This window comes from Chiloscyllium plagiosum, unplaced genomic scaffold (genome assembly GCF_037043375.1).
Source record: "Chiloscyllium plagiosum isolate Xiang-an unplaced genomic scaffold, Cpla_swu_hap1 HiC_scaffold_12, whole genome shotgun sequence".
Taxonomy (NCBI): Eukaryota; Metazoa; Chordata; class Chondrichthyes; order Orectolobiformes; family Hemiscylliidae; genus Chiloscyllium; species Chiloscyllium plagiosum.
The window spans coordinates 91,185,508-91,207,463 of NW_028270150.1; the positions used below are offsets into that span (position 1 = coordinate 91,185,508).

Here is a 21,956-nt window from a genome sequence, read left to right on the forward strand (position 1 = left end):
TCCACTGCCAAATCCCAGCCACCTGATGCCTGGAGGAAGAACGCCTCATCTTCCACCATGGAACTCTCCAAGCACACGGCATCAACATCAATTTCAACAGTTTCCTCATTTCCCCTCCTCCCATCTTATCCCAGATCCAACTGTCTGACTTGGCACCGCCCTTTTGAACTGTCCCACCTGATCATCTTCCTTCCCATCTATCCCCTCCACCCTCTGCTCTGACCTATCACCATCACACCCCACCTTCATCGCATTCCAAGCTACCTTCCCCACAGCTTCACCCCCTCCCATTTATCTCTCAGCCACCTTGGGCACCATCTCACCATCACTCCCCCCCAACACTCCTGATAAAGAGCTTGTGCTCGAAACGTCAACTTTCCTGCTCCTTGGATTCTGCCTGACCAGTTGTGCTTTGCCAGCACCACACTTCCTGACTCGCTTGTATTAGGATGTCCACCTTTCTGGTCTGTCTGGAAGAGCCTTACTGAGTAAAAAATATGAGGTTTATTGTATTAATGCAACTGTTGACAGGTCACATGTATATGATCTGCATGACTGCAGAGAATGTTCAAAGCCCACTAGCCGGAGAGCTGTCTCTTACAAACACCTTCCTTACTCTGACCAAGTACCCCTGGGACATCTTCCAAAGTGGGAGGTGCTTATGCCACTCAATTATTAACCCCTTCAGGGCCCTTTAACAAGCTCATACATCTGTCATACAGGAATCTCTGCAGAAAGCACAAAGCATCAGATCAGCCCGAATGTAGGGACGACAACAATTTACTTGTTTAGTTTTGAAGTTTGGATCTGCAATGGGACTCTGGAAGTGACACATGCAAAACAGGATATGCCCCTTTTAGTCATAAATTGTGCAAATTGAGATGCCAGTGCTATGGAATACCCACAGAATGAACATTATCCCCCAGCACAGCAAAGTCTTTTTCTTTATTTGTCTCTGATTTGAAAGCTTCCTACCCCATTGGCCACTTGTTCTGAGGACAGCAAGGGCCACTCAAATAATGTGGAACAGGGGTCCCGCAGGAGCTGGAGCAAGGTGAGTCTCTCTCCATGAAGAAGATTCACAAACCAGTTGGGATTTTACAACATTTTTGCAACTTTGTTGATCGCAGTCGCTGCTGCTAGTAATGTCATAGAGTCAGAGTCATCCAGCACGGAAACAGTCCCTTTGGTCCAACCAGTCCACGCTGAACATAATCCCAAACTAATCTCGTCCCACCTGCCTGCTCCTGGCCCATATCCCTCCAAATCTTTCCTATACATTCACATTGTCACTGTACCCACATCCATCACTTCCTCTGGAAGTTCATTCCACAAACCACCCTTTGTGTAAACGATTCACCCCTCATGTGTTTTATAAATCTTGATCCTCTCACCTAAAAAAGTGCCCCTGAGTCTTGAACCCCCACCCCCCCCCACCCTAGAGAAAAGACAACTGCCATTAACTCTATTTATACCTCTCATTATCTTATAAACTTCTATCAGGTCACCTCTCAGACATCTACGTTCCAGTGAAAAACATCCCAGCCTATCCAGCCTTTCTTTATAACTCAAACCTTCCATACCCGGCAACACCCTCATAAATCTCTTCTGAACCCTCTATAGTTTAATAATATCCTTCCTATAACAGGATGACCAGACCTGGGCACAGTGCTCCAGAAGAGGCCTCACCAATGTCCTGTACAACCTCAACATAACTTATCAACTGTTATACTCAAAGGACTGAGCAATGAAGACAAGCGTGCTAAATGCCTTCTTAACCCCCTGTGATGCAAACTTCAAAGAATTATGTGCCTGGGGGAATTTGAACTCACGATTGGCAGGATGCCAGTCAGTGTCTACATCAGGGGGATCTCATTTGAGATCCAGGTTTACCCCAACAGAGAGGAAGGGAATGCAGGGCCTGGAGGTGTCCATTGCTGCTATTCTCCTGCTGCTTGCCAGAACTGGAAACATAGCACCCCAGGCAGACACCTGGTGGAAAAACACGTCACATCCATTGTGTGGTTTCAGTGGTCCATGGGGAGCAAAGGAACATCAGGCAAATTTGCAATATCATCCGCATCGGTTTTTCAAAGGGCCCTGCAGTCCCTTTGCCAACAATCCTGTTTCTAATATAATTTCAATAATCTGTTTGAGTTAATCCATCTAGCCCCCAAAAGCATTTGCCCTTGAGTTTGGTTAGGAGTGTGGGATGGTTTACTAATGTGCACTGCCCACTTAGTTCTTTTCTTACTTGGCCATCACGTACAATAACGTACGCACAGTCTTGGTGAGGGGAATGCCACGTTACTGCACACTTACTGTACACATTCTGCTTAAGGGGAACATTACTTACAAATGTCTTTTAGTCTCCCTTTTTACATCTCCAACCATCATTTTTGAATCCTTTTGCTGTTCTGTGTCTCTCCCTGCACCTGTTGGCATCCTTTGCTGAGGTTTTGTGCTATTTTCTCACCTCTTTTGTTAACTGGGCCTGTTTTGTTTGTGAACACCTTTTCCCAGTTTGCTGTCGTGATTCTTTGTGTCACCCTGTTCCAGCTGGTCCTACACAAGCAGAGACTTTACAGACTGTGTTACGTCTCTCCTTTTTAAGCCGAGTATTGAATCCAATCATGCCAAAATTGCGATTAGTTAGCTATTCCCTTACTGTTGGGTCATAATGAAATCTGGTTCGTGACTCATTGCGAAATCAAATTTGCCCTCTTGCTGGTTCGGCAAAATATTATACTTTAAATGCACTGAAGAAATCCAAATCTGTAACAATCTCTACCTTCTGACACCCCATTGCTGCTACCAACAACCTTACAATTAACTATCATTTCAAATTTAATCTCATCCCTCAATTCCAACTTTTGTCTCTGTTGACTGCCTGCTTTTACTCAGGGATTTGGCCTGAAAAAAACATATAATGAGGAGAATTTGTCGTTTAATTTAAAATGTATATAGAATCCATAATTGTCTCAACAAGTATGAAAAAAGACTTTTAAGAGTTCCATTCATTATAAACTTGAAATTTTCTTCAAGCGTACTACATGGTGGTCTACAGCAACACTTGACCTGGAAGGCAGCACCAGCTGGAGTTTAATTGATAGAATGTTATGAATCCAAACACAGAGAAGATCAAGAAGCTACTGCTGTAAAGAAAAGAAAGGAGAGGTTTTAGCAGAGGGGAGAAGGCATTAAAAGCTCTGTATATATGTGTATGTGTATGTGCATGTGTATGTGTATGTGTATGTGCATGGGTATGTGTATGTGTATGTGCATGGGTATGTGTATGTGTATATGCATGTGTATGTGTATGTGTATGTGCATGTGTATGTGCATGTGTATGTGTATGTGTATGTGCATGGGTATGTGTATGTGTATATGCATGTGTATGTGCATGTGTATGTGTATGTGCATGTGTATGTGTATGTGCATGTGTATGTGTATGTTCATGTGCATGTGTATGTGCATGTGCATGTGTATGTGCATGTGCATGTGTATGTGCATGTGTATGTGTATGTGCATGTGCATGTGTATGTGCATGTGTATGTGCATGTGTATGTGTATGTGCATGTGTATGTGCATGTGCATGTGCATGTGTATGTGCATGTGTATGTGCATGTGCATGTGCATGTGTATGTGCATGTGCATGTGCATGTGTATGTGTATGTGCATGTGTATGTGCATGTGTATGTGCAGGTGCATGTGTATGTGTATGTGTATGTGCATGTGTATGTGTATGTGTATGTGCATGGGTATGTGTATGTGTATGTGTATGTGCATGGGTATGTGTATGTGTATATGCATGTGTATGTGTATGTGCATGTGCATGTGTATGTGTATGTGTATGTGTATGTGCATGGGTATGTGTATGTGTATATGCATGTGTATGTGTATGTGTATGTGTATGTGCATGGGTATGTGTATGTGTATGTGCATGGGTATGTGTATGTGTATATGCATGTGTATGTGTATGTGTATGTGCATGTGTATGTGCATGTGCATGTGTATGTGTATGTGCATGTGTATGTGCATGGGTATGTGTATGTGTATATGCATGTGTATGTGTATGTGTATGTGCATGTGTATGTGCATGTGCATGTGTATGTGTATGTGTATGTGCAGGTGCATGTGCATGTGTATGTGTATGTGTATGTGCATGGGTATGTGTATGTGTATGTGTATGTGCATGGGTATGTGTATGTGTATATGCATGTGTATGTGTATGTGTATGTGCATGTGTATGTGCATGTGTATGTGTATGTGTATGTGCATGGGTATGTGTATGTGTATATGCATGTGTATGTGTATGTGTATGTGCATGTGTATGTGTATGTGTATGTGCATGTGTATGTGTATGTGCATGTGTATGTGTATGTTCATGTGCATGTGTATGTGCATGTGTATGTGTATGTGCATGTGTATGTGTATGTGCATGTGTATGTGCATGTGCATGTGTATGTGCATGTGTATGTGTATGTGCATGTGCATGTGTATGTGTATGTGCATGTGTATGTGTATGTGCATGTGTATGTGCATGTGTATGTGTATGTGCATGTGTATGTGCATGTGCATGTGTATGTGTATGTGCATGTGTATGTGCATGTGCATGTGTATGTGCATGTGCATGTGCATGTGCATGTGTATGTGCATGTGTATGTGTATGTGCATGTGTATGTGCATGTGCATGTGTATGTGCATGTGTATGTGCATGTGCATGTGTATGTGCAGGTGCATGTGTATGTGCATGTGTATGTGTATGTGCATGTGTATGTGCATGTGTATGTGCATGTGTATGTGCATGTGCATGTGCATGTGCATGTGCATGTGCATGTGTATGTGCATGTGCATGTGTATGTGTATGTGTATGTGCATGTGTATGTGCATGTGCATGTGTATGTGCATGTGTATGTGCATGTGCATGTGTATGTGCATGTGTATGTGCATGTGCATGTGCATGTGCAGGTGCATGTGTATGTGTATGTGTATGTGTATGTGCATGTGTATGTGCATGTGTATGTGTATGTGCATGTGCATGTGCATGTGCATGTGTATGTGCATGTGCATGTGTATGTGTATGTGTATGTGCATGTGTATGTGCATGTGCATGTGTATGTGCATGTGTATGTGCATGTGCATGTGTATGTGCATGTGTATGTGCATGTGCATGTGTATGTGCAGGTGCATGTGTATGTGCATGTGTATGTGTATGTGCATGTGTATGTGCATGTGTATGTGCATGTGTATGTGTATGTGCATGTGCATGTGTATGTGCATGTGCATGTGCATGTGCATGTGCATGTGCATGTGTATGTGCATGTGCATGTGCATGTGCATGTGCATGTGTGTGCATGTGAATGTGCATGTGCATGTGTATGTGCATGTGTATGTGCATGTGTATGTGCATGTGCATGTGCATGTGTATGTGCATGTGCATGTGCATGTGTATGTGCATGTGTATGTGTATGTGTATGTGCATGTGCATGTGCATGTGCATGTGCATGTGTATTTGTATGGGTATGTGCATGTGTATGTGCATGTGCATGTGCATGTGTATGTGTATGTGCATGTGTATGTGCATGTGTACGTGCATGTGTATGTGTATGTGCATGTGTTGCATGTAATAATTATACAGGACAGAAAACTGAAGGCATGGTTAAAGCTAAGCTTATGTGTTGGGCAATTTTACTCAGTTTGCAAAATCATCTGGACCGTTAAATGAAATCAGGTGCATATGTCTGTGAGGATTCTGTTACTGAAGTATAGTTGTGAACTGAGCTAAAAGAGGCTGTGTAGGACTGGGCCATTAATGGTGACCATCTCTGGGAATTTCTAAGCTACATTGGGAGGTAATTTGAGTGCAGGATTCCTTCCATAAGAAGCGTGAGAAATTTTCACTCTGGAGGCTAAGTTGGAAAGACCAAGAGGCCGTACATGGTGCAACATTGATTCAAAGAGAGGTAGGAATGCTTGTAATGTGGTGAGATAACTCTTGTTGTTGTAGCTGCTATCCCATGCATAATTAATCTAATTCCAACTTTAATTTTACAGTGAATTCATGTTTAATTTATGACAAATTTGATTTGCGTTGAGTTGAAAATTATAAAGAATGGGGTCTTTTTGGCACCATCCTCACCTGGGGGAGGGTCGTTTGTGGTACTCAATGTGCTCCCCCAACTGGAACCACAACATTAACCCCATTCCCTTTTATGAATGCAGTCAGTGCATCTTTTATTATCAATGTCCACCCTTCCTCACCTCATAGTTTGGCTATTCTTTCCAAAGATCTTATAAACAGTTGACATTCAAACAATAATCTTACGATGACAGTCAAACAGAAGAGGAAATCCAGTTCCTCTACAGAAGTGAAACAGTTTCTCACAGTTTGACTTGGCTCATTCGATAAACATTTCTCTCTCAATAGTCCTTCCCCACGCTTAAACTTTTTTTACTGGCTGTTTAATGCAGGGCAGTGAAAAACAACGCAGCAGACATCAAATACCTTATTACAAGTGATAGATTACTTCCTTGGATTTGACAACTGTTGTAATCTGTTGCATTTAATAACACAATGAACATATAACGGGTCCTGAGACTCCTGTTAAAACAGCTGCCTTATTGTCAGAATAGGGTCATTTCTCTTTCCCTCTCTCTCTACAGCATCTTTCTTGCTTCTGTCTTATGTAGAAGTAAGAGTCAGCCATAAATAGGCCCCTGACATTGATACTGGGGAGAGAGGGAGGAAGTGTGGACACTAAGGGGGCATCTGTCAATGTGCACACATGAAGGCCTTGCCACATTTAATGGGTAGACTGTCATGAGATTTTGTCCTTCCATTTCTGCCTTGGCAGTCGGGAAAAACTGATAGCTGGAAAGCACCAGTCGCAGGAGGAGGGAATGAGAGATTGTCACTGGGACATTGGAGACACCCATTTGTTGGGAGAGCAGGAGGTGAGGTCAGGTCTAGGAGCAGATAATGAGGCAGGCCAAGAGAAAGCCTGTAATCAGACAAGAGAGACCAAAGGTCTTACAAGTATATTCGAGACTGAGATGGACAGATTTTTATTCAGTAAGGGAATCAAGTGTATGTGGAGAAGACAGGAAAGTAGCATTGAGGATTATCAGACCAGCCATAATCGCCTCAAAAGGTGAAGTAGACATGTTGATTTGAATGGCCTGTTTCTGCAGCTATGGTCTGAAAGGATTTTGTGAAGGTCCAGAGAGGAGCAACCTTGGTCCTCCTGACTGACAAGGAGTGCTGGAAAGTGTGCCTACCTTTATACTGGGTCAGCAGTTCCTATCTCCATCTCACCGACTGGGTTTCACCAGGTCTTGGCAAAGCCAGAGAACACTCGTTGAATTTAAATCAGTCTCCAAATTGCCCTGTGAAAACCTGATTTTAATGCGAATAAAATGCTTGAGGGAGGTCTGCAACATACCTACTGGTGTAACAAACAGAATGCTGGAGAAACTCAGCAGGTGTGTGGAGAGAGAAACAGAATGAACGTTTCCAATCCTGTAATGCTCTGCTTTGGACTTGGGTATTGCTGGTGACAGGTTTGTGCATGGAGACTGAAGGAAGCATCCCCATTTTTATATTCGTAATACCTGACTCCCTGACTCTCTCTTGTCGGTCTTAAAATGGTAGGTTGGTTGGTAGTGATGTCTATGACTTTGCTGTTAACCACGTTATCCTCGCAGTTAAGCCAATGTAGGGACTTCTTAGAGTGTGAGATACGAAGAAGAGAAACCATTTCTGATCTTTGGTCATTAGCCCTATCCTGGGCTTTAGAATATCTCTTCCAGTGTAAGGTTAGGAACAGGAAGACTCTACTTTCAGAGATTTAGGCTGATTTTCCTCAATTCCGTTTACCCACCTTTGTTCCTGATACCCTTGCCCGATAAAAATCTTCACTCTTTGGAGGCACAGACACCCATATCCATTAACATGAAGACATGATTTCATTCTGAAGCAGCCTTGTGCCATTCAAGGCCACAGAGTCAGGGTTCCTATCAGTCAGAGACTGCTTGACTTGATGGTTTGTGAAGAGTTCTGCTCACTGGCATTGTGAAGTTCTGACTGGCTTGCAGGCATTGTGGGACAGCACGTTGAATTAATTACAACATGAAAACAGACCCTTCAGTCCAACTCCTGCATGTCAGCCAAGTTTGCCGAACTAGCCTAGCCCCATTTGCCTGCGTTTGGCCCACATCCCTTTCTATTCATGTACTCATCCAGATACCTTGTAGTTGCACCAACCTCCAGCACTTCCTCCGGCAGCTCGTTCCATACATGCACCACCCCCTGCGTGAAAAAGTTGCTCCTCTTTCCCCTTTCCCTCTCAACTTAAACTTATACCCTCCAGTTTTGGAGTCCTCTATCTGGGGAAAGAGACTTTGACAATTCACCCTATCCATGCCCCTCACAATTTTGTAAATCTTTATCGTGTTACCCCTCAGCCTCCGACACTCCAGGGAAAATAGCTTCAGCCTATTCAGCCTCTCCCCATAACTCAAACCCTCCAATCCTGGCAACATCCTTGTAAATCCTTTTTGAACCCTTTCAACTTTAGCAACATCCTTCCTATTGGAGGGAGACCAGAATTGAATGCAATGTCCCAAAACTGGCCCAACCAATGTCCTGTACAGATGCAACATGACCTTCCAACTTCAAACTCAATGCACTAACCACTAAAGGAAAGTGTACCAAATGCTTTCTTCACTATCCTGTCTACCTGCGACTCCACTTTCTAGGAACTGTGAATCTGTACCCCCAGGTCTCTAGAACCTCTGAACTTTGTAAATGGACCCCTGGGATTGGAGGGGCAGCTGTAAAGTACATTGAGGGGAAAGGAACAGAAATGTACACTAATAGTATAATCCTGTATGGGACTATCCCTTTCAACAGTATCCAAGACTGAATATGTGTTTGAGAGAGGAATAACTACGGAAGACGATTGTAGGAAGAGACTTCTTCAGAGCGTAAACATCAGTACAAACCAATCTGAGGCCTGATGTCTAGTTCGTATTGAAACGTGTGCGTAATTTTATGTCTGAAAGAATGAAGGTTACAAGTTGAGATGAAATAATACCTTGCAATAAGGATCAACGATGGTGCTGTTTTCATTTTGAAGTTCGTAACAAGAAAACAACTTAAGAAACCTGAAGGGGAAACCGAGTTGATGTTTCGTGGCTGAGAAGTGACTACACAGTAGAATCAGTCAGATGGACGGTTGATTGTCAGGAAAGGTCAGAAGGGAGGTCTTGTAGCTATTCCTCTCTCAAACAGATATTCAGTCTTGGGTTCTGGTGAAAGGGATAGTCTCTCAGAGAAAAATAGAAGAGGCATTCAGATCTTGAGTACAATGAATGAATTTTAAGTTAGGTGGGGTTTGACAACATTGAAAAGAATAATTGTTATATGGGGGGGGCTCCCCTGTCAGGGGCACAGATAGGAGGTTCTGCAGCAGTGAGTGTGTGTCTAGGATAGTATGTGGCTTTTGGGCAGCACGGTGGCACAGTGGTTAGCACTGCTGCCTCACAGCGCCAGAGACCTGGGTTCAGTTCCCGCCTCAGGTGACTGACTGTGTGGAGTTTGCACATTCTCCCCGTGTCTGCGTGGGTTTCCTCCGGGTGCTCCGGTTTCTTCCCACAGTCCAAAGATGTGCAGGTCAGGTGAATTGGCCATGCTAAATTGTTCGTAGTGTTAGGTAAGGGGTATAGGTGGTTTGCGCTTCGGTGGGTCGGTGTGGACTTGTTGGGCCGAAGGGCCTGTTTCCACAGTGTGAAGTAATCTAATCTAATCTTTCCTGCTTCCAGGATTAAGAATGTCTCAAATGTTTGAAGGGGAGTGTGAGAAGCTGGAAGTTATTGCCCACTTTGATAGGAATGACAGTTAAGGGAAAAGATTAAGGCTTTACAGAGTGAATATAAGAGGGTAGGTAGAAGATTAAAAAACAGAATCTCAAAAGTAGCAATCTCTAGTTTACTCCCAGTGCCAAGCTGGAATGAGAGAAGGAATAAAAGGATAAAGGAGATAAATCAATGGCTGAAGAGGTGTCATTTTCAGGGATTTGGGTTCTTGGATCATTCTGGGACAGAAAATACTTATTCAAGAGGAATGGGTTTCATCTGATTTAATTCCCAGCATCTGCGCTTCCCTGTTTTACCTCAAGAAATTAGTTTGGTCTCAAAGAACAAAGAGCCTTGGGGAGTGAGATAAGTACCTCCGGGTCTCACTGTCGAGTCATTGTCTGTAACAATGTGTGATTTCTTGAGCTGCACTCATAGTTTTGTCTGAAAGCCCGGGCAGAGTCACGCAGAGAATAGGTATGTTTGTGTGCTTACTGCACAATTCTTTGACGGTCTGGAATTTCCAATTCAGTCTCTGCATGGGCAAGGCAGCCAGAGTGGGCAATTAGATATGGTTCAACTGAATCTGAATCAGATTTTGAGTCATGACAGATTCACCAGCTTGTCCACATCTAAGAACAGCACCAAGATCTCAATGAGGCCACGCACTCTGCCAAAGAAAATTGTGCCTGTGGTCTCATGGCATGTAGGGTAAAGAGCACCTTTCACAGATGATCACAGATTAAATTTGAAAATAGAAATACTGCTGACAAAACAGTTCAATTTGCCAGTGTAGCCAAAGGGCTTGCTTTACAGTGCATAAATATTGACTGCTAATTTGCAAGCAAGGGGTGACATTCTAAAGTAGCAGCCTGCAGCGAAGGAGTTGCAAGCAGAGTTTTGGAAACAGAAGAACTCTGTTTACCAGCAGGACATTTCCTGGTACTCCTTACTGACTGGATCGCGTCCAACGGTCCAACAGACACGCACAGTGCAACTCCAAAAGACTGAACTCGACAGAACACAGCAAGGCCCGTTTGGAGGTTTCACTGCTGGGATTACGTGCAAACTCTGGAAAGCTGTAGTGGTGCTTACTGCACTATAGACAAACTGTGAATGCATATAGCCCAACATGTCAGGACTGTGGAGCTGCTTAGGTTTTGCACAGCAATTTGGGATTGGGTTGCAATACACCTTCCAGAAGATTTCTGAGCATTTTTTTCCAATAACCTTTAGTTTGCACTTTTTCAGTTCAATGTTGCCAAATTATATCTGCAGTTTTGGATATGTCTCTTCTCCTTTACTATATTTGTAACATGACTTATGTGTTGGTTACCCACTGTTAGTTATTGTAACTTGTTCCTTCTTCCTGCTAAAGGCTTTACAAATTAACTCCCTAACCTGTTCTACTCTGATGCAGCAGTCAATCCCTCCACTGAGGCTAAATTGGCAGGATGCACATCCAACAGCCAGTACTGGCTGAACCAAATATTGGGACGACTGAAGTGAAGAAGAGGAGAAAACTCTCCCGAAACGCTCTAGCCGCAAGAGCCGGGCTACGGTCTGGTACATGCTGCCCGTGTCCGAGTCAGAGCCGGAGGATCCAGACCTGGGGTGAAAACGTCCCAGGAGAAGCTACAAGAGAAAGAACAGGACTACATCCCAGACCTGGGGGAGGGGAAGGAATGTAGTGATTGGAATAATGGTGAGGTGGATCTCATTGACTGTGAGATCCTTGATTGGGATTGTTAACCTGTGCCAATCTGGGAGCCCTGGCTGACAGATATAGACAGGGGATTCAGGGAATCTCCTCACTCTCGGGACTGGCTCTGAGGTGGCTGTTCTGAGCCCATGTACTTACACCATGAAGGCTGACTTAGTGATGGGGTAACCGGTCTCTGTGCAGTTATTTCATGAAGCCATGGTCATTGATCCTTGCCACAAACTCCACAGTCAGGCCCTCACCCATGCCTTCATTACCTTTAAATTTGATGAATGGTGTCCCAAGTTGTCCCTCTTATAAGTGTGAGGTCATCTGTTGTTCATATTCTCCTTCATGTCAAGAGGCGTTGGTGGCTGAAGAGGGCGGGTAATAGACCGGCATGGGGTGTCCAGGTGGATGAGGTGTATTGGAGGCGGGCAAAGGGGTCCTTGGAGGGTGGGCAGGAGTCTTGATGAAAAATGTAAGCTCGGAGGCGGAGGTGGCGGAAGAAGTGTTCAACATCACGACATACATTGAATTCGTTGATATGTGGACAGAGGGGGATGAAGGCCTTTGCTGAGGACTGATCGTTTGTCCTCAGAGAGAGGGAGGTCTGAGGGGATGGTGAATACTCGGCAGGCTGGGAGCTAGGACCTGGTATAGGGCTGGAGATGGAAGTGGGGGCGGAGACTGTAACTGGAGTGGGCGTGGTAGTGGTGGGGAATGGGGTGGAGTTATTTGCTGAGGTGATGTTCTCCTCAGGGATTCTGGGGGGCAGGGACAGTGAAGTAGGACCCGTGGGCTGTGTGTGTGTGTGTGTGTGCGTGTGTGTGCGTGTGGGAGGTGGGGGTGGAGGGGGCGTCTCGGCAGTGTGCAAGTGAGTGACGTCAGTGAGGGCAGAGGTGGTAGAGACAATGGCAGCGGGGGCGGAAGTTATGGAACGTGAGACATCAGAGATGACACAGTTGGCGGAAGTGATGAAACGTGTAGAGTGAGTGAAGTCGTAGGGGGCGGAAATGGCTGCGGCAGCAGCCACGAAGGGGGCGGAAGTTGTGCAACGTGTGGGGTCGGTGATGTCAGAGGGGGTGGAAGTGGCTGTGGTGGCGGAAGTGTGTTTTCGGTTGGGCCTTGTGTTGGTCCCAGTGGTGGCGGATCTAGTGGCTAGTGGCATTCCTGATGAAAGGCTTTTGCCCGAAACACTGATTTTCCTGCTCCTCGGATGCTGCCTGACCTGCTGTGCTTTTCCAGCACCACTCTAATCTTGACTCCTTCATGTGAAGACAATTTTACCCATCACTGCGGTACAGGAGTCCTTATCTTAAGTTCTCCCATTAAAGTGTTTTTTTCATTTTTAAGTTGTTCCTTTTCTAAGTCCACTCTCCTCATTTAAAGTGCCCCAGCTTTAACATCCTTTACAGACTTTGCATCATAGTGTCATCACATGAACCGTGTCATCGTATTGTCAGCACCAGTGCTGCATTGTGTTGGTGCCATTGTGTCAGCTCTGTAGTCCCAGATCATCACTTCTTTTTACAGCTCTCTAACAGATAGTGAAGCAAACTTTGTTTTTGATCGTCAGATTTTACCCTTTTCTGCTGTTTGTGCCTATACTAGTAGAGGAACTGCTGTTAGCTTGGTTTCTCAAAATGATTTGTTACTGTCCTGCACACTACAGGTATCTGTGCACGTACATTAGTTGAAGAATATGTTCGATAAATTTGCTTAAATTTAGCTTGCTTTCTTCCCCTAAGCTCTTTTTTATGTTTTGCAATTTATTTCAGCTCGAAGTGCAAAGTGCTCCAGATGTAAGACAAAATTTCAACTTTTATGTTGGATTTCTGGTCAAAACTTGTAGCAAGGAACCTAACAATAGGTTTTAGCATTAATTCCCAAGGGAAACAATGCTTCACTTAAAGGCGTTTCACTTAAAGCCATGATTTTCAGGAACACAAATTCAACCTTAGGTGAGGACATTGTGTACTAACTGACCTGCACTGGCTATGGGTAAGGCTCATCCCAACTTTAAAATTCTCAGCATTATTTTCAAATCCTGTCCCCTTCCTATCTCTGTGAACATTTGCCCAATCAACTCTCACAAATATCTATAGTCATCTCATTGTGACAATATGTGCCTTTAAGAGGGATTTATTCTGTCTTGGTTCCTTTGAAGAGGGATGTTATAAACCTGGTATCGAGGTGTCTGCTCTATGGAAAGCAGAATAAATAGCTTTGTTTTTTAATTAAAAGGAGCATGAATGGGTGAACTCAGGCCCACAGCGACCCAGGGTTTTAGTTTTTGCTTTCAGTTGTTGAAGCTGGAGTTTTTGTAACTAAAGCTGCTAGATACCACTCTCTCTCTCTCTCTCTCTCTCTCTGCTGCTAGTTTGTTTCTTTCAGTTTTTTCCTTACTCCGGGACTGGGGGGAGATCACAAGTGAGGGGAATTTGTTTTGCTGAATTTGCCTTTGCCAAGGGAGTGTTTGTGGGAAACTGCTACATTGGAACAGCTGATGAGTAGCAGTTAAATACTATATTATTTTGTTAAGCATTTCAATAGAGTTAAAGTTATCCCAATTCATCTTTTCTTGTTTGTGTCTTAACTGTGGTGGAAGAATAAAGTGTGTTTTGCTTAAAGCCTCGTAACTTGACCAATCGAATCATATCTGGAACACTTGCCTTTAAATAAGATAAAAGTTAGGGTCAAGGCTATCCCCTTGATATGCTTTGAGAGGGTTTGGTCAGGCCCATAATACAATATGATCACTTGAGCATCCAGAATTTAGTTGGTCCAACAATTCCCAAGGTTTGGTATTCCACTCTACACCTCTCAACATCACAAATACATTCTTTCCCTCTGAGATGTTCCTTAAATCCTATCTCCTTGATCAAACTTCTGACAATTTTTCCTAAGGTTTCCTTACATAGTTTAGTGTCAACTTTAGTCCATAGTGTTCTTGTTTTGTTTCTGCTTCCATACCATAGTTTCCGATTAGCCGACATTTATTTCCCATCCCGAATGATCCTGGAGAAGGTGGCGCTGAGACATACAGAATTGCTGCAAATTTTGGGATGTGGTTACACCCACAATGTCCTCATGGAGGGAATTCTAGGATTTTGACCCAGTGACAGTAAAGAAACAGCGATGTTTCCAAGTCAGGATGGTGAGTGCAGGGGAACTTGCATGTTGTGGTGTTCCCGCATATCTGTTGCCCTTGTCCCTCTACATAGGAAAGGTCATAAGGTGATCGGTGCTAGTCAATGAGCCCTGAGAAGTTGCTGCAATGCCATTTGTAGATATAACACACCACTGTTAGTGAGAATCGGTGGTTGAGGGAATGGATATTTGTGGATATGGTCCCAATGAAGCAGGCTGCTTTGTCCTGGATGGTATCAAGCTTCTTGAGTGTTGTTGGAGCTGCACCCATCCAGGCAAATGGGAAGGATTCCATCACACTCCTGACTTGTGCCTTGTAGATGGTGGACAGGCTTCGGGGAGTCAGGAGGTGAGTTATTTGTTGCAGAGTTCCTAATCTTTGACCTGCTTTTACAGTTATAACTTTGACATGGCTGGTTTTGATCAATGGTAATCCTCAGGATATTGATAGTGAGCAATTCAGTGATGGTGATGTTAATACTTCATTATCTTTGGAATCGCGAATGATGCTGAGTGTTGTGTAATCATTGGTGAACATCCCTACTTCTGACCTTATGATGGAGGGAATGTCATTGGTGAAGCTGCTGAACTCCTGAGGAACTCCTGCAGAGGTGTCCTGAAGCTGAGATGACTGACCTCCAACAACCCTAATCATCTTCCTTTATGTTAGGTTATGACCTCAACCAGCAGAGAGTTTGCACCCAATACCCAGTGATTCCAGTTTTAATAGATCTCCTGGATGCTACACTTGGTTGAATGCAGCTTTGATACCAAGGACTGTCATTCTCACTTCACCTCTGGAATTCAGCTCTTTTTAACTACTGAAAGTCTCCCTGCTATAGGGAAGATGTTGTTAAACTTAAAAGGCTTCAGAAAAATCTTTACAAAAATGTTGCCAGGGTTGGAGAGTTTGAGCTATCGGGAGAGGCTGAATAGGCTGGGACTGTTTTCCCTGGAGTGTCGGAGGCTGAGGGGTGACCTTATAGAGGTTTATAAAATCATGAGGGGCATGGATAGGGTAAATAGGCAAAGTCTCTTCCCTGAGTTGGGGGAGTCCAAAACTGGAGGGCATAGGTTTAGGGTGAGAGGGGAAAGATCTAAAAGGGACCTAAGGGGCAACCTTTTCACCAGAGGGTGGTCTGTGTATGGACTGAGCTGCCAGAGGAAGTGGTGGAGGCTGGTATAATTACAGCATTTATAAGGCATCTGGATGGGTATATGAATAGGAAGGGTTTGGAGGGATATGGGCAGGGTGCTGGCAAATGTGACTCAATTAGGTTGGGATATCTGGTCAGCATGGACGAGTGGGACCAAAGGGTCTGTTTCCGTGCTGTACTACTCTGACTCCATGTAGTTTAGAACATTTTGATGCATAAAAGGCAGAATATAAGCACAAGTTGTTACTTTTGGTGTAATCAATGATTTTCCCTAAAGTACTTCCCATGGACAAACCACTGAATGCTACCTATCAGTAGTGCGTACTCCACCACCCGACTAAATCACACTCATTAATGGTAACCCTTTGATTTATGTCTGTGTCTACCTTTCTAATCACCTTGCTCTAATTTCTGTTTTAGGTTACTGGGAGATGGTTCCACCGCAATCACCATGACCCTTTGCTGGAGAGCATCACGCGACAGCTCCAGATGCTGGCATCCCATCCTCAGAAGCTTGATGGGTCTGGTCAAAGCAGGTGGCAGTTATTGTTCCATCTCTGTCTCCGGGCTCTGTACAAGGATGGGACATAAATGCATTCAAGGAGTCTCCTGCTTTCATCTTTCATGGCATCACTGGCCTTGCCACCATTAGTTCCCCATCTTGAACTGCCCAAGTTAACCAGGCCAGTTCAGAGGGCAGTTGTGAGTAAAGAGGTCTGGAGTTATGTAAGGGCATTAGTGAACCGGATGGCATTTTGACCAAAATTAGTGATGGTTTCTCCAGCTTTCAGTTGCAGATTAATGAATCAAGTTGTAATTCTACCAGCTGGCATGAGGGAAGGGGAATTTGAACTTGTGCCCCAGAATACTAGTCTAGGCCTCTGGCTGACCAGTCCAAGAACATTACCATAATGCCAGCATATCACCAACTTGCCCCTAAGGATTAAATATGTGGACTTTGGTGGTTGGTGTGAAGATGTGAGGCAGCCAGAACCTGTGGAGCACATGAGAGACATGGCAGCTGCTTGGGATATGAACACACACACACACACATACAGACATACACACACACCCCCCCCCCACACACACACACACACACAGACATACACACACACCCCCCCACACACACACACACACACACAGACATACACACCCACCCACACCCACACACAGACATACACACACACCCACACACACACAGACATACACACACACAGACACTCACACACAGACATACACACACACAGAGACATACACACACACAGACACACACAGAGACATACACACAGAGACATACACACACAGAGACATACGCACACACAGACATACACACAGACACACACACAGACACACTCAGAGACATACACACACACAGACACACACACAGACATACACACACACAGACATACACACACACAGACATACACACACAGACAGACACACACATACACACACATACGCACAGAGACATACACACACACACGCACACAGAGACACACACACAGAGACATACACACACAGAGACATACACACACACATACACACACAGAGACACACACACAGACATATACACACACACAAACACACACGCACGCACACAGAGACATACACACACACGCAAACACAGACATACACAAACACACGCACGCACACACACATACACACACACACACACACACACACACACACAGATATACACAGATATTCACATGAACACACACACACACACACAGCTGTTATCATGGTTCCACAGCAGTTAGCCATTGAGTGACTGGAAATCCTTTCTTTTGATAATGGTCACCAACTGGTCATAGTATCTACCTCCTGCAGCTGCAACATCCAGTGAAGGAACAAATCTCAATACCCTCGGTGCCCATGAGACCCAATCTGAACTTAAATAAGTATGCTAGCCAACTCTGACAAAGAGACCATTGGGGCTAGTGAGATGCAGTGATGGGTAACTACTTGTGAGATGCTACAATTGATCTACAGTGAGAGTCTGAGGTGGAGAGGTTCAAGGAGCGCAATAACTTTAGTGGCTCCTGGCAGGGCATGGGGACCAGTGCCAAGAAATGGGCACACAGATGTCTGTGACCACTTACCCAGAGAGTCACCATCTCCTGAGCTACTGGGCGGTATGGTGGCACTGTGGTTAGCACTGCTGCCTCACAGCGCAGAGACCTAGGTTCAATTCCCGCCTCAGGCGACTGACTGTGTGGAGTTTGCACATTCTCCCCGTGTCTGCGTGGATTTCCTCCGGGTGCTCCGGTTTCCTCCCACAGTCCAAAGATGTGCAGATCAGGTGAATTGGCCATGCTAAATTGCCCGTAGTGTTAGGTAAGGGGTAGATGTAGGAGTATGGGTGGGTTGCGCTTCGGCGGGGCGGTGTGGACTTGTTGGGCCGAAGGGCCTGTTTCAACACTGTAATCTAATCTAATCTACAGAGTTTTGGTCATCCCCATGCAACTCCGCCATCGGAAGCAGAAAGTATGGCTTTTGTTTCCCACTCTTTCTTCCTGCAGTTTCCTTCTGGCAAATGGATTGAGAGACAGTCTTTCAGTGCCAGACTGGGGAAGGTGGTTAACCTTCCTAAGAACATTTTTAATCACCACCATCCCCCCTCAGCACCCCCTCCCCCCGCCCCCCCAACTGCTACCCCTTTGATGGCTGTCTGTGGTAGATGGCCATAATACAAATGGGATCCCCTGTAACTGCCTGGTAACAATCAGGTAGTGTAAATCACATTTTTAATTAAAAGGTGTTCACATTCCACCTCCATCTTGAAGTGCCCTCTCTCTTTCTTACCTACTTTGGCAGCTCCCACCAGTGACCACTCTGGGTTGAAGGACCCTCTGATTGATCCTCAGCAATCCGCCTCTGCTCCCCTCCCATTGGCCAGCCAGTCAGGCCTCAGACTGGAAATGCGGCCAACGCTGAGATCTCAACCTCAGAGCGATAATCCAATGCCCATTTCTCTGGAACATGTCCGGATGCAACCTGCAATCTGGAGCCCACGGCCTGAGGTTCAGAGTTCAGTCAGAGGTCTGCTGAACGAAGTTCCTGCATTGATTTACTTGTTATCTGACATGAGGGTGGTGTCACATGATGCACATGCCATGTGTGTTGGTTGCAGTTCTGTGTGGAAAATTTGTTTCAGTCAGGAAACCTCGAATGACTTGGGTTTCACATCTGCCTCGAAAGTTATGGGAAACTCTTGAAAATCTGGTAAGAACTTTAAACTCCCAGTCCCCTCCTGATCTCAGCCAGGCTGTTACAGCAAGATTTTAAAAAAAGTCATTTATGGGACATAGGACAGGATGGGCCCAGCATTTATTGCCCGTCCCTAGTTGCCACTTGTGAAGGCGATGGTGACTGCCTTCTTGAACCTCCGCAACCCATCTGTTGTAGATAAACCCACAAATTCCTTAGGGAGAGATTGTGACCCAGTGACAGTGAAGAGACAGCAACCTGTTTCCAGGTCAGGATGGGCAGTGGCTTGGAGGGGAACTTGCACAGGGCGGTATTCCCATGTATCTGCTCCCTTTGTCCTTCTAGATGGAAGTAGTCATGGTATTTAGAAAGTGCTTTCTAAGGATCTTTGATGAATCTCTGCAGTGCATTTTGTAAATAGTACACACTGCTGCTACTGAGGATTGGTAGTGGAGGGAATGGATGCTTGTGGATGTGGTGCCAATCAAGTGGGGCTGCTTTGTCCTGGATGGTGTCAAGCATCTTGGGTGTTGTTGGAGTGGCACCCATCCAGGCAAGTGGGGAATATTCCATCACACTCCTGACTGGTACCTTGCAGATGGTGGTCAGGCTTTGGGGAGTCACTTACTTGTTGCAGAATTCCTAGCCTCTGATCTGCTTTTGTGGCCATTGTACTTATATGGTGAACCCAGTTGAGTATCTGGTTAATAGTAACTCCCCTCCACCCCCAGCATGCATCTCCAGAAAGGCGCTCTGTTGAGGGGGTAATGTTATTGGGGGTGCCAATCCAATCCTCATCATGGTCCAGAGCAAAGTCTTCCTTTTCCAGACAGACACTGGAAAAAACATAGGCTGAGACTGACTTTGAGAGCAAAGTGTTTGACAAAGTTCTGAGTGGTAGACTATTTAGTAAAGTTACACAACATGGGATTCAGGGAAAGCTTGCCACCTGGATCCAAAATTGACTTGCTGGGAAGAGACAGAGGGTGGTGCGAGAGGGTTGTTTTTCGGACTGGAGGCCTGCGACCAGCAGTGTGCCACAGGGATGTGTTGTATGTCTTGTATATAAATAAGTTGGATGAGAATATAGGAAGCATGGTTAGTAAATTTGCAATGATGCCAAAATTGATGGGACAGTGGACAGTGAAGAAAGTGTAATTTAAGAGTACAATATAATCTTGATTAGCTGGGCCAAGAGATGGTAGATGTGTTGAATTTAGATACACACGAGGTGCTGTAATTTGGTAAAGCAAATCAGGGCAGTGCTTATTCAATTAATGGTGGGATCCTGGGGAGTGTTGTCCAACAAAGGGAACTGGGTGTGCAGATACATAGTTCCTTGAAAATTGTGTCACAGGTAGACATGGTGGTGAAGGAAGCGTTTGGCACATTTGCCTTCATTGGTCAGAGCACTGAGTATAGGAGTTGGGACATCATGTTGAGGCTGTACAGAATGTTAGTGAGGTCACTTTTGGAGATCTGGCTGCACTGCTATAGGAAGGATATTATTAAATTGGAAAGGGTGCATAAAAGATCGACCAGGAAGTTATCGGGACTGGAGGGTTTGAATTATAAGGAGAGGCTGGATAGACTGGGACTTGTTTCCCTGGAGTGTTGGAGGTTGACGGGTGATCTTACAGAGGTTTTTAAAATCCTGAGGAGCATTGATAAGGTGAACAGCAAAGATCTTTTCCTGAGGGCGGTGTGTTCAAAACTAATGGGCATAATTTTACAATGAGAGGGGAAAGATTTAAAAGGGACATGAGGGGCAATCTTTTTCACACAGAGGTTGGTATGTATGTGGAATGAACTGTTGGAGGAAGTGGAAGAGGTGGTTGCAGTTGTAATGTTTAAAAGACATTTGGACAGGTACATGGATAGGAAAGGTTTATAGGGATGTGGGCCAAACGCATGCAAATGGGACTAGTTTAGTTTGGGAAATCTGATCAGCATGGATGTGTTGGGCCGAAGGATCTGTTTCCGTGGTGTGTGACTCTAGGAGATCCCTTCCTCAGAAATAGAGCACAGTGCAAAGGCACCAAAGAAAACCTGTTCACTTAATTTAGCGTGATGCCAGGGATTGAAATCATGCACACAAAAAAGGCCCCAAATAAGGAAGGCAAGTTTAAAAATACTACTATTTGCTAACGGTGAGAACTAGGCGCATTTTTAGCTTTGAGCATTTTCCACGCACTGTGCAAAAAAGACAAAAATATTCTCATGGTTATTAACAGTTCCAGACGACAGGAAACCCAGGGAAACCTAATCAGATTCAGAGGCCTAAGACTCAGGAAGTTCTAAAAATAGATGGTGTATGACTCACAGTAAACCCACCCAATTTCACCTGTACCCTCGCCCGACTCCCACACAGACCTCTTACAGCTATGAGCTCAGAGTTTGCGGTGTTTTAAATCTTTCCCCACCTTGTTGAATAAACAGGAATCACAAATCGGCTGTTCTGTACAATAAAGGCTTGACTGTGCTGTGGGTAAGGCTTTGAGGGACCGTAGCCTTGCATTATAGTAAATAAAGTGATCCACAGTTTTCTGCATTTAAGCATTCTGCAAACTGCTTTGCCAGAAAACAAACTCCTAGTGAGAGCTTCCCTTTAAAGGATTATGTGTGACTCCAGTGTGCAGTCTGAGGACTTTCTTTTCTGCTGAATGTTATGAATTTATAATTCCACACAGTAAGTCAAAACCATAAATGTTGGGTATGAATGAACAGTTTCCATCGTCAATCTACAGCCCAAACCATCTTATTATTAGCAGGACTTTGTTTTCTTTATTTCTCATCTGTGAGCTAACGTAAAAGGAAAAGAAAAAGACTTTGGTGGAAAGTGGCACCGTGCCAGCAGTGACCGCTCCCTGCCTCAA

At 44.7% G+C, this 21,956-nt stretch overlaps 1 long non-coding RNA gene across 2 annotated transcripts in view; it reads left to right on the forward strand.

Moving 5' to 3' along the window:
• Positions 1–21,956, forward strand: part of LOC148148568 (uncharacterized) — a 122,969-nt gene that overhangs the window by 57,127 nt on the left and 43,886 nt on the right. For both annotated transcript variants that reach the window (XR_015758941.1, XR_015758940.1), the window contains one exon: positions 16,291–16,406. This is a non-coding gene — a long non-coding RNA (uncharacterized LOC148148568). The remainder of the gene's footprint in view (positions 1–16,290; positions 16,407–21,956) is intronic.